This window comes from Myiozetetes cayanensis, unplaced genomic scaffold, assembly GCF_022539395.1.
Source record: "Myiozetetes cayanensis isolate MyiCay16 unplaced genomic scaffold, myiCay2020 scf6-25, whole genome shotgun sequence".
Taxonomy (NCBI): Eukaryota; Metazoa; Chordata; class Aves; order Passeriformes; family Tyrannidae; genus Myiozetetes; species Myiozetetes cayanensis.
The window spans coordinates 26,138,060-26,152,253 of record NW_026087853.1 but is presented as its reverse complement, the minus strand read 5'-3'; positions in this window follow the sequence as shown (position 1 = coordinate 26,152,253).

The following is a 14,194-nucleotide window of genomic DNA, read 5'->3' as shown; positions in this document are numbered from 1 at the left end:
ATTATTCATGTCTAGTATTCCTTTGTTTCATTTCACTAGAGAAATATAATCAAACAAATATGCTTTTATGTAGATTAATATCAGTGTAAATCCACTGTCCACAATGCAGATAGAGTATTTCCTGTTCTAAGATGTGTGAATCTTGAGGTGAGGATGTAGTGTATAAATTTTATTTTGATAAACCTAAGTTCCTAATAAGAACTGCTTAAAATTTACAATTTTCCTTGGTAGAATAAATCTTTTAATTTAAATCAGTAATCTTCCCAATATTCTTAATGAAATTCCAGCACACACACAAAAATTTAAAACAGTTCTCGGTAGGTACAGCTTTACCAGTGAAAATTAAAAGATTATGGTGAGTCATTTAAGCTCAGAATGAAATATTAAAAATTATATAAGTTTTTTGATTAGTATTAAGATTCACATTCATCTGCATTGAAAATACTGAAGTACAAATACATTGAAGTGGAATAGACATGCATTTGAGTCCTAGAGTAACTAATTTTCTTTCCTGGGCAAAGCTAAATTCTAAGGTCAGAAATCTCCTTTTAATTGCTGATTTGTACTTTCTCAAACCTTTGTTTTCTTCATCACTGATGACCCTAAGCTTATTCAAAACTTTTCTCTCCCTATTGGCTTTTTTGTTTTAGAGCTACTATTTCTTAGGTCAGACCTCCAAAAGGAACGCATGCACAGCCTTTCTCTATAGCTCTGTTTCTTGTCAGTCCCAATAAAAGAAGGGAGACAAGACAGCCTCTTCAGCCGCAGGAAAGTCATAACCCCATCTATCCTTTGGTAAAAGGTCCCTCACTGCTTGTTCCTAAACTATTCCTGGTCTATTCTTTAAGATGAACCATGACAGGGTTAAAAGAAACCTAGAAATATTCTGCAAGCTTGTTTAAAAATATGTAAATAATAGATAATACCATAATCAATGCATACTTTATATTTACACATTTGTAGAAAGTAACGCTAGGTTCCCTAAAAGCACACTTTATCCTCATAAAATATTTAGTTTGGGTAGTCAAATTAATACAACATAGGAGCAACCAAACACTGTCCTGAAAAAGTCAACAGGTATTTAATCTCTAAAACTGCAGATGGAATACCAAACAAAACTAGAATTTTCCTTAGGCCTAGATATGTGGAAATTATGGAGTCCATAAAGCCTGGAAGTACATTCAGATGTATCCTTCGCACATTTCACTTCTGAATGAAATCTAGTGGTGTATCCATTTGATTTGTAACAGTTTGTCAGAACTGCAGCAGATTTTTTATTGGTTTTGTTTGTTTGTTTGTTTGTTTTGGAGTTTTTTTATTTTCCAAGTATGACCATTAACTCCATGTTCAGTGGTCTTACATGCGACTTTATTGCTGAAATGCAGAATGTGCTTAGGTTTGGCTAATCTATATGCAAGTTCTCTGTGATATATGTTCTTATTTTTAAAATATATAAAGCAGACTGGTGGATGATAATAATTCTTGGAAATTGACCCTGGTTACATTACCATTTATTTTTAGAATCTGTGACCTTTCGGGATAATATTTTTATAAATGCAATAAGATGATCTAGTGTATGAATTAATGTTGTACTGATGGAACAGAGTTGATTGCACTCAGCCTTTAGCTTCATTCACAGCAACACATTAGTCGTGAATTAGTGTGCAATAATTTATACTCTGTTGCTTCTTAAGTCTAAATATAACATTTGGTCAGCTTTAGACATACAATATAAAGGCATTAATATTTTCAAATCAAGAAGCCCCCTTAGTATTTTCATTTCAAATATGTTGTTCTAGCTGCCATATGTTGCAATAATAACAGTTTATTAAATAGTGATATAGATTTCAGCCCAGTTTCTATACACATTCCTTCTGTACAGATACTTTCTATACCCAAGGTGTTGGGATCCAGTGACACAAAAGGGGATTTAAGAGACTCTGTATTGAAACAATCATACTGTATGATCACTCTTTTTATTTTAACTGTAATTATGATTCAACGGGCATGTCATAAAAAGAAAACAAGATATTTTTTTAAAAGTATTTGTATTATTTTTCAGACAGAGTACACATTGAACAGACAGGCTAAGTATTAGTCACAAGGAGTCTTTAGGCAACTAAACCTAAAATTTAGGATCCTAGAGGTCTCACATTATCCTCAAAGTCCTATAGAAAAACAAGCATGGCAAGAAGATACTCAGAGAGGATTTTCTCACAAACCTAAAACTGAGGAAAAGACTGAAGTTTCTCGCATCATTGTGGTACTAGTTTCTCTTCTAATGAAGATTTCATCCCTCACATGAAATTAATTAGAACTGGCAACACTGAATTCTGCGGAGTACCATGGGATCCCGAATTTAGGTCTGACACACAGGCTGTTTTTAGTACTGTAGAAAATCAAACCCTGGTGTCTCCCAGACTGTCAGATGCCCTGCCCATTGGACTGTTGGATGTCTGTTTTTCAGTAGATTATACTGAACATATTATACTCAATTATACTGAACATATTATACTCAACATACAATTACATTGAGATTGAAAAATTTGAGAAAGTAGATGCAGCTAAGGAACAATGAAGAAAAGTCAGGAAATCAAAGATAAGTTCATGCACAACATCCGGAAAACAAAGTTCAAGATCAAACCTTGCAGTAATACCAGTGGAAGAAACTATCTAATTTGGTTTCTAAAGCTGTCTAGCAGGTGGGCTTAACAGACAACATGAGCTAATATGGTAAGCAATATAGTAACTCTGATGACTCAGTGGAATAATTTCCTAAAGTTTCCTATACTTTATATGTCAGAATGCAGTCATTTTGAAAATGTTCTAAAATGAAAAGTAATATTAGACCATTCTATTTCTAGCACTTGTTCAATTCCAGTTCTAAGAATGTTCTTGCATCTAACCTGAGCAACAGAACAGAGGTAACAGACTAATCTGCCCTCACAGAAAAAGCTACTAATCCAAAATCCTGTGATGCCCCATCAGAGTACTAATCGTGTGAATTTTCCCTTTCAGGTTTCATAACTATGTGGTCTAAGTAGCTATCACAGCTCTTTTTTTCTGCAGATTACTCTCCCATAAAATGAGTAAAACGGATTCAATAGCAAAATGTATTTGTCCCTGCTCTACAAGCAACTGTTACTTGGACTGCACTGCAAGAGAGCCACAAACTTTCTGCATACATATGCACAAAAAAGTAGAAGTGCTACAATCAAATAGGTGACCATAATCTGTGCTAGTTACAGCTAATCATCATAGGGAACAAAAAGCAAAGTAGTGCATATTGTAGGCACTGTAGATTTTCAGAGTGGTTCTCTGAAGCCAGATCCTGCTGAGGGCTTTCCCTGGTGTACCTGATGTTCACTACTGTTGTTAGATATCCCAGCTAGGAAAAAGTGAATGTAGTTGGGTCAATCCATGCTACCCTACAGGTGCATTTGTTCTGTAACTACTCTGTCCAAAGCAAGGTTTAATGTTTTATTAATGTTTTTATAAAAACATTATAATGTTTTTAATATCACGGTATCTATTGCAACAAATTTCACTGTTTTCAGTTTAATTGATGGTACAGAAACAGGAATATTTGCTACAATTCTAGAACTCTACATTTCTCTCTCATCCTTGCCCATCCCTTTCATTTTCTTCTTCTGCTTTCCGTGTTCCCTCCTCCTTTATCCTTCCTTTCCCCTTTCACTTCCCACTTCCTATTCTCTTCCCATTCCCTTTCCATTTAGTTGTTTCCCTTAGAGGTATTATCCAAAGCAGAGTCAGAATTATGTGGTTTGCTTTATTTCTGTAAATATGTGCTGAATTCTCTCCTATCATAGCTCAAGGCAGAATTTATTAATAATGAGTTTAAAGTATACAAAGTCTTATTGCAAATATATCACAGAGAAAGATGTATTAGGGAAGTAAATCTATTAATAAATTAGGATGGGCTTGGAAGTTTCTGAGCCCTTAAGTGTTCTACTGGATTTGTTTGCAAGGTCAGTGTCACCAACAGAGTCACCAAGTCAATGAGATGCTGATGAAATGCAAGAGATAGGAAAACTAGGCTGTTTAGGAAAATGTGGAGGTACTAAGTATCTAAGTGAAATCAGTTAGTTATTTTTCACAAGTTCTTATGGCTTCATGATCTACACACTTTCAGAGGAGTAGAGTTCATAGATCAGAGCTGCTTTGAAAAAAATGTCTTCAGATTGCATGAAAAAGAATATAGTTTTTAGCCTCTGTTAACCCCCTTTACTAATTTCTACTTTAGAGCAGGTTTGTTGGAAACACAGTAATCCTGGCACTACTTTTCAAGAAATAATCTAATATAATGTTAATTTATTAAAAAGTCAAGTATTTTTTTAAAAAAATCAACCACTAATTGAACTATAAGCAATACAAAGAATTCATTTTCTCAGAGAAAATTGGTTCAAACTTCATTGCTTTTTTTAGCCAAATAACAAAACGAATAGATGGAGATATTGCGGTTGACTCTATATGTTTTTACTGTCACTGAATAGATACAAAACTTTGCATGGAACATTATTAGGTAAATAATGATCTTTGTTAGAAGGAGTTCTGCAACAAAAATACATGAAAAGAAATTGGGTTTAGGTCTCATATACCTAGTGATGCTCCTAAAGAAAGGATTTGCAGCAGCATATCATTGCATGTACAGATGGCATTATGACTCCCAAGAGCATGGAAATGTTATAAATATAACAGGAAACAAAAAAAGAGCAATCCAGTATGTATAAAGCAATTTATTCCTCTGGAGGGATTATTTAGGAAAATACTGAATTTAAAGATTATTAATTAATTAACATATTAAGTTAAAGATCATTTAAAGATCAAATGGTTTTAAAAGAAAGTTTAGGTGAATTTTCAGTCAATACTGTTTTATCTGGTACATGCAAAACCTAGGAGGCAATAGCACTAATTAAGGAGCTAAATGCAGTAATGACACGAGGCAGATTATAGAGTACGTTCTGTGCAGGTATCAATTCTATATTTAGAGCAGAGTGAGTTGGGTGATAGGTACACTCTAAATGCTAATAAGAAAGGAAAGGCTAGATAAGAGGAACTTACCTATTTAATTGGTTGCCATTATGGCAGATAGCAGAAAGGTACTCATCTCAATGTTTTTTCCCATCTAACTCATATTATTCATGGAAATGCTTTTTGAACTGAGAAATTGAGTATTATTTTTGTCAATGGACAATATGCTAAGGACACAACCTTCATTGCCTTATACAACATAGATCCACGCCAATTTTCTTCAGGACGGTTACACACTCCAAAAGGAGGGCATGGCTTTTCTCTGGTCTGCAGTATCTGGTGAAGGCAGCAGTGATGTTGCTCGAGATGTGGTAGAGCAGTGAGAGATGGGGTAAGAGAGTCCTCGAATAAAAATATCTGTATCTGTTTTCTGACTGATTTGGGGACTCCGATGCCTATAAGTAATAATTATGTTCAGACTCTGAAGAATGAGGTGGGATTGGCTATTATATGGCATGCAAGGGAAAAACAGAAGCATGGAGGTTACAGAATTCTTTGGGAATTCTTTAGAAATGTTCGTGCTTTATTAACATTGAATTTTAAAATCAGTTCAACTATTTAATAACTTCAGGTTCACAGTGTTTGCTTTTATGCTTTGTCTTGACCTTCTAAGGAAGTTGCCAGACTAATGTATCTTAATGAGTTTCCTTTACTACTGTTTAAAAAGCTCTTTAACACAGTATTTGCTTGGGTCCTAGATTATCTTCTGCCACTATATTTATTGCTCTGCACTTGGTAGTCCAGGAGAGAGATATCCCCAGGATCAGCATTATTCAAAAAATGTGTTCATATCCATATAGAGTAGTAGACAGTGTTATCCTGTGTTACTTGTGGAGAAAGAAAGAAGTTGTGATCTTCCTGAGATAATTGAAGGAGTCTGTATTTAGAAGTGAGATGCAATTCCTTGCTCTAAGGACTATATTGAGACCATGACACCATTTCTTTTACATCTTTCTCTTTAACCTGTCAAACTGAGATACTTCTTATGGTAGTTGTTTTGATATTAAACTGACACATTCAGATATCACTTTCTATGTGTGAATTCTTACTCAGTGTTTTGTGGTAATAATGACAACATTGATATTTAAAAATAAACAACTTGTTTAGTTTGTTAAATAAAGGCTTGTCCTAAAAACAGTACCTCTTAAAATTCATCAAATTCCATGAATGAATGTCTCATTAAGTACAAAATGTCATTTAAATTGGAATGTTATTACCTCCTACGTTGTTACAGCTAATGCTACAAACCAATTTCAAGAAATCTTTTCTGAGTGTTCTCATCCCACAAAACCATCCTGTTTTGTCTCACTGCATTGCTCATCACTGACGATTTCTTGCGTCATTCTAGCATGCATTGTAACATTTGAAGAATATTCAAGGTTGGAATATAGCCTGTAGCTTAATGTTGAAGTGAGGCTTTTTAAGTGAGAGATGTTTTAAAAACTTTTTTGATGCTTAATTTAAACTGTCATCTGTACTGAGTCTGGTTGCAATAGAGTTAACTTTCTTCACTTCAGCTCTTCTGGTGCTGGGTTTGGGATTTGTGGCTAAAACAATATTCATAACGCATCGATGTTTTGGCAATTGCTGAACATTTCAGCACTCTGCTTCCCTCAGTGGATGGGCACGGGCAAGAAGTTGGGAGGAGACACAGCTGGGAAAGCTGACCCAAACTGACCAAAGGAATATATTCCTTACAGTACAACTTCACGCTCAGTAATAAAAAGTGGAGGTAGAGGAAGGGGAGACATTTTGTCTTCAGGAAGGCCACTGCTCTGACACCAGCTGGGCATTAATCTGACTAGAGGAGGTGCTGAGTTCTTAGACTTTCCAGTGTATGGTAACCAATTATAAACTTGGAGGTACGGTATGAAGATTTAGTGGATTTATCAGATAAAAGATTCTTTTCTCTGATGTATAATTTTGGTTTTCCTCCAAAGACTAAGGAGGATGTTCTTCAAATACAAAATATGATCAGTATACTTACGATCTTCCACTTCATGTGCAGTGAACTCCAATTCACAAGGCTATATTTAGCTGAAAAAGAATAGTTCTGTATGAAGAAAAGAATGGAATATTGGTCAATTGCACTGGTAACCTCCTAATTTCATAAAAGTAGTAAAGTATCTTTAGAATTTGAATTGAAAATATAGGGAAAAATTAGTAAGTTGCTCAAACAAAGCTAATTGTGCCCACGGCCATGGTAATTACAGGCCTAATTTGAAACTTACGTATCTTGAAGCCCTCAGGAGTATTTTTAAGATAGAAAGGTTATCTGAGATGTCAGACTGGCATAGTATAAAATGAAAATAATGAATATAGGAGATAACAAAGTATGTGAAACACTGTTAGGCACCAAGTAGATGTAAGCAGACTTAAAGAGCACATATAAACATTTCAAAATCAAAATTCCACACCATTTATTATTATGACAATTTATGAATGCATAGCCTAGAATATGTTTCTTTTTAAACAGGTTTTCTACCTTTAAACTTTACTTAACATCCAGAAAATTTTCATTTTCCATGCCTAATGAAGATTGGGAAAGAGAAAGAAGATAAAGCATGATAAGGCCCCTGGTATTGAAGTGGTTCTTCTTCTTGCTTATTATAAGATCATAAATTGACTAGGACTAGGACAGTTTCAAGGCAGTGACTGGGAAAGAAACTCACCAAAATCAGTGACCAGTGTTCAGAGAACTAATGAGATAAAGGAGTAAAGGAGCTGCCTCGAAATGTTAGTGCCCTGTGTGCACAAAAAGACTATGCAACCTCTTACCCCTGTCCCTCCCCAGCACAGGGGATAATTGCCTGTATTCAAGGTTATCTTTGATACAGTGCCTCTGTATGGTCTTGGATCAAACTGCTGGGAAAAGTGCAGTATGAGAAAGAGTAGTGAGAAGCCTCATCCTCCCACTTTGTTGAGAGCTACGTTTAAGCTGAGGACTTCCCGCTAGGACCTTGCAGCACTACGTTGCAGGTAAGCCTTCATATGGATGGCTTGACTTTCTGGATTGGTGTCAAATCTGCTTCATCATTATAGGGTTGTTTGACAGTCGCTCGACTGTTGGCTGACCCTGATTAACATCACCAGACCCATTCTGTTCTTTTGGATCAGATACTGGGGTAACTGCAGCCCACATGAGTGAAGTCACAGCCCTGTACCTGACTTGTTGTCAATCCCAGCTCACGTTCCCTTGCAGAACACCTTCCCTTCCCACTCCTGCTGCTTTCTGACCTGTAAAAAAAAAAAACCACATTAAAAATAGGTTGTATGACAAGATACAGAGCTCTTTATTCCATCATACACAGAGATCCTCTCTGTATGCAGATATCTTCCCTTTTTATTAAAACCTTGGTAGACAAATTTTAGTCCTTTTATCCTGAAACTAAAGACAAGAAAATAAGCATTGGATATATTTTTACCATTATCTTAAAGATCCAATGAAGGCAAAATAGAAATTTCTTTCTCTGTCTGGAAACACAAAGGCAAAATCATTGAAAAGTGAATTTTTTCTTATTTGCATGATGGAGAAAGAGAGATTATAAAGGACATAAGGCACAATAAATACCTCCATTGGCCACATAAGCATAGTGCTAAATACTCTCAGCTCAAACCCCACCCTGGCGATCAAGAACCAAACAATGAGTAGTGTGAATACTGATGGAGACTTTAGGCTAGATTTTGATCAGCCAGTAGTACTACTAGAATATTAGGAGCATTGTTTCTTCAATTCCTTTTTCTAAGACAAGAAAGCCCATCAGTTGAGATACATTCTCATATATTATGTCTACTCATTTTAAACTTTTAATATTTTTGTGTATTAATTACCAATGTACAAGTATTTTTCCCAGTTTTATTGTGTTAAATTTGAGTACAGAATAAAAACACACAAGATTTTATGAACTGTTGTTGCATTCACAGGACTGATTTTACCATGGGAAGCTAATGTAATCTTGAAAGCTGAGGTCTTGTTTTGTATTAGTGATGCACTGATGCAAAAAGAATATTGTACAGTAAACAAGAGCTACTAAACATGAGCTACAATTTTTACTGTGAAAATGGCAAATCTCAGGCAAATGAACCTAATTATAACTTGCATTTCTAGGGAAACATACCCTTTCAAGATTTTTCTGTAAATATTAACTTAATACCAATAATCAGTAAAGTGAATTAGACACATAGTTATAATCACAGGACACGGGCAAAGAATTCATTACCAGGTGAATCCATTAAAGATGCCAGGATGAGTGCCATAAGAAAAAGGGATGTTTGCAGACATAGATGCTCATGGACCAGTATCTGCAAAACTCCTTTAGAGGACTGGGGTTTTTAATTTCATTTTGAAATTCAATTAGTTATAAGCTATGGAGACCCTGTCACACACACAGATGTTAGCAGTGTTCATCAGCAAGAACTTTCTAATGAAAATGTTTCATGGTGGTTTCCATACCCAGTTCAAGGTTCCTTTTACTGAAATTTACAGATATAAAAGCACTACTTTTATGGTTCAGAAGTATTAGAAATACACTTCATACCTTCCATATTTGGGTCAGTAACATAATAGTATAGAATCATAGAATGGTTTGGTTTGGAAGGGACCTTAAATATCATCAAGTTCCAACTCTGCTCCTGTGAGCAGAGGAGTCACACACTGAATCAATTGCTCAGGGTCCCATCCACCCAGGCCTTTAATACTTCCAGGGGTTGACTACCTACAACTTCTCTGGGCAACCTCACTGTGCTTGAAGGCCTTTAGCAGTCTGGGTAGATGACTTTGGTCAGCCTTCCCTTGTAGACCACTGCAGTCACGCCATCATAGAAGGCCTCCAGGTTGGTCAGGCATGATTTGCCCTTGGGTGAAACATCTTTGTTTCACTAAAAATTCTATCTCAATGATACCTCAATGTCAAGTCTCACTGGAATCAATAATTTTACCAGTTCTACCAACACAATGATGTAGACAGTAGGTGCAAGACTGACATGTAGATAATATACAGCTCTACTTGCCCACCACCACACCATGCATACTCCTTGCCCCCACTGTAATGCAATGTTCAGGCTAAACAGACCATGCAGCTGAATCTGAATGCAAGCAATTCAAGGCTAATGCTATGAGCATAGAATAGAGTCTCTGTAGAATTTGTAACTGTACTTTTGTCTTCATCAGATCTAAACCCGCAGGTCAAGGCTTTTTATTATTGTTTGCATATGTTTTGCAGACAGTTTGCTCTACTCTACTATGACCCTGGATGGCTTAACATAGCACAGCACTGAAGAAAATACACTTTGCTTTCAATTTGAGCTTAATAGGTTAAAAATAAGATGGAGCCAATGTGGTTTTTCCTAGCAACAGGCTCACATCTAGCTAGAGCACTGTGGATGGAGTGAGCTCTGGTGTGCCAGCAAAGGATTCCCCCATATGTAAATAAACAGATACTCTTTATAGATTAGACTTTCTTCTGTGTCTAGTTGTTGAGGAGATTGTGTCCATTCCAGGCAACTGTTGGTCAGACTTCTGTTATATTAACATTGGTCTCCTTTCTCTAGATTCCATTAACATATTTGTTGCATGAAATTGTCAGTAGCTCCATATCAGGAAGCAGGAAGAGCAGGGTGCCCTGCAAGGGTAGGGAAGCCAGAAGCTGAGTATGATAACAAGACAGGCAGAGGTTTCAGTGACAAGGGTCTCACAGCACCCAAACAAGGTGAGCAGAGAAAGTCCAGTGAGGGTAATCAACTGCAACTAATACTTCGAATCACTGATTACGCTCTTGATAAGGAGGAAGTTTCAAGGTCAAACCGGAAAGGTGATCAGGTTCAAAGACATAGGCTTGGGGCAGACACAGGGTCAGCACCTCCAGCCAAGTCCACAGAACTCAGAGGTCATGCCAGTAAATCAGACGACAGGTCATGGTAAAGGCTGGGTTAGTGGGATACCTTTCTAGATACAGACATAGGCATAGACACGGCTTCTGCCCTAGTCCAGTGTAACTTAAGCAGGAACCAACAGTAAGAAATTTATCTTAAAAGCAGAAAACCCTGCTGAGGCTTCTTAGAATTCTTTTGGGGAGACCTTGAGCAGAGACTCTTTCCATCTGTTTCCTCATAATGTTTTCTTTTCAGTAAGTTGGCCTTGAGTACAGAAAAATTAACTCCTCAAAGAGAAGACACGCACTTACAATGCAAACTACTTTGCACTTACAATGCAAACAGTCCAATTTGGATGAGACACTGCAATTCATCTTCAAATTAATATGCACTTTTCTACTTTTTTTTTTAATATATCCCATGTTTTAAGATAACAGCCTTGCAATACGCCCAATAACTTGGGCCTCAAACAAAAAAGATCTCTCTTGAAGATCTAAATGGAGACCATAGCTAACAAGACTTAAGCTCACTTCTGCTAAGTTTTCTCAGAAACATTACCAAAAAAATGAAAACAACAGTTACATTTAAATCTGGGTTGTAATTTCTGTAGAAAAGGCATTTTTTAAGGAATTATATTTTTTTGTCCTTTTATAGTAGAGGTATAATTAATCTGCCAACTAGCAGAGTAAGGAAAAAAAAAAAAGCTACTCTGCATTTTTTGTTCATTTTAAAACTTTTTTTTACAAATTTTTGTTTCTCATTTTCTGGCTATTTTTAGGATTATTTTTCTTTCTCTTCTTAATTGGTATATCTATGTATTTTAACTTTTTTTTTTTTTACTGTATGTGTTTGGACCTTCTGAATAAATTTATGCTGGTGTACTCAGCTTAAGTGTTGGTATTGCATCAGAAACCAATTCCCTAAAAACAGACTGATGGTCCATCTGGTTCAGTATCCTGTTTCCTGTAATGGCTAGTAACAGATGCTTGACAGGAGATTGCAAGAAATCCCATAGAGGCCAATTTTGATACATTTATTCATTAGGGTATTATTTTCTGAGTTTAAGGTGGACATTGTAGAGTTAATATGCTTTTATTTTTAAAAAGGTATCTTACCATGTAACAGTGACAATTATTTTTCAAGTATCTCTTCAATCCTTTTAAATGTGATCAATCCCTTTATAAATCATATTCAGTCTTCCATCATCACATAAATCACAAAGCATAAGTGTTTTCTTCAGTCAAATTTAAAAGTGTAAATATTCATTCTTCTCGATTTGAAATTATTTATCCAAATCATTAGTGGATTAAATACTTGTTCATGGTATATTTTTTAGAAAGAATAAATCATATAAACTGTTGGAGGATGCATTCAAGACTAAGCAAGGATATTTGTGCAAATTGAAAAATAATTAACATCTGGAGCACCTGGAATTAATTGAAATCAAATATCCATTATTCAGAAATTCTCTTTCCTCTAGATACAACCAGTAATAGCAATAATATCACTGGAATATGTAGATGAGTAATTTTCTCCATTATAATTTTTAAGTACTGCTAAATGATCGCATTCTAGTCATTGTGTTAACAATACTCATAAGCAGCTACTATTGCATATAAAATTCCAGTTACCTTATAACTGATTCTAGATGGGGATTTTTCTTTCTTTTCACATCCCTGTGCCATACACAAACCTCCAGGTCAGTGCGTCTGCAGCAATGTACACATAATAAATGCCAAGCAATGTGAATGCTGAACAGATGGTTCTGTGCAGACCACTGCTACTTCTTGCCCCTATCTGCAGCTTTGTTTCAAAGTGAGAACTGAAACAAATCTTTTTTTATTGCCATTTCTTTCGGGTTTGTGATTATATTAGAGTTAGAGCTTTTAATTATTTTCTGAGTCTTAAGGGTTTCAGGTCACAGAAAGTTCCCAAAAGCAGGTCAGATATCACATGCATTGACAGCTTAAAAGAGGGCACAAAGCAGAGTTGCAATAGATGTTCAGGAAATTGAGCTGAAAGCAGCCAGAGAGTGGGTAGTTTTCTTGGCACTCTGAAACTCTCTAAAACACAGAGATTTTAGAAGGAAAAAAAAAGACCTTCTATATTGATGTTTGCCAATTTTACTTAATATAACAGTATACAAACAAGAGAATATGTTTATAATTATCAAAATATGTATTTTAAGTAGAAATAGAACCCTGCTATTTAGGGCAATTTTCCATCATCTTTAAAGTCTTGTAGAGACTATAAAAATATTTTGAAATACAAAACTTCCAATATGGTTGATGTAAAGTTGCCTGCAGAAACCTAATTCTTCACTGTCGTTCCCCTTGCATGCCATTGTAATATTCTGCGTAACTAAAACATCACAAAAACTGGTTTTCACAGGATTCTTTTTGAATTCACTGCAAAGGATGGGCAATACTTTCTTATTGAGCATTTATTCAGAGTTTTGGTTTATACTCATTGTTAAATGTGTTGTCCTATGCCTTTTATCCTCTGCATTAGTCAAACTTTACTTAGAAGACAGAATTCATCAATTTCTCTTCTGTGACATTCATTACTGTACTGTTTGGCTATTTCATGCAGCACTTAATTTATATTCATTCGGTCCTTTTGACACTGAGGGTGAACTCATCATTTTACAGGTGGGAAATTGGGACGGAGGGAGAGTAAAGGGAACTGTATCTTTTAAACTAAGAGTCCCAAATCAGAGAAACCCATCTTCAATTCTCATATATAGAATAATTTATTATATTTATTATAACATATTTTATATAGAATTATTTAGGGAATAAGTTATATCTTTATAACACAACTACATCTGTTGAAAATGTAAGTACTTACCATTCGAGCAAATCAGACTTCCAGGCTCAAGCTGAATCTCTTATTTGAGATTCTCTGCAAAGTTATTGGCTACTTAAGCCATTGAAGTAACTGAGCTACTGTCATACTGTGTAAGGACTGAACGCACACAAGACATTACTTGTCAGCAGAGATGTCATTGCACACTCTGAAAATGTTATTTGTTTTCTATTTCTCCCCATATCCTCCAGACCTTACTCCTTGCCTGTTCTCCAGTTTCTAAGCCATTATTATATGACTATTATAGAGATATTACATCATCGAGTCATAGAATCATGGAATCACAGAATCACAGAATGATTTGGGTTGAAGGGACCTTAAAGATCATCTAATTCCAAGCCCCCTGCCATGAGCATGGATGTCACACATTAGACCAGGTTGTTCAGGGCCTCATCCTAACTGG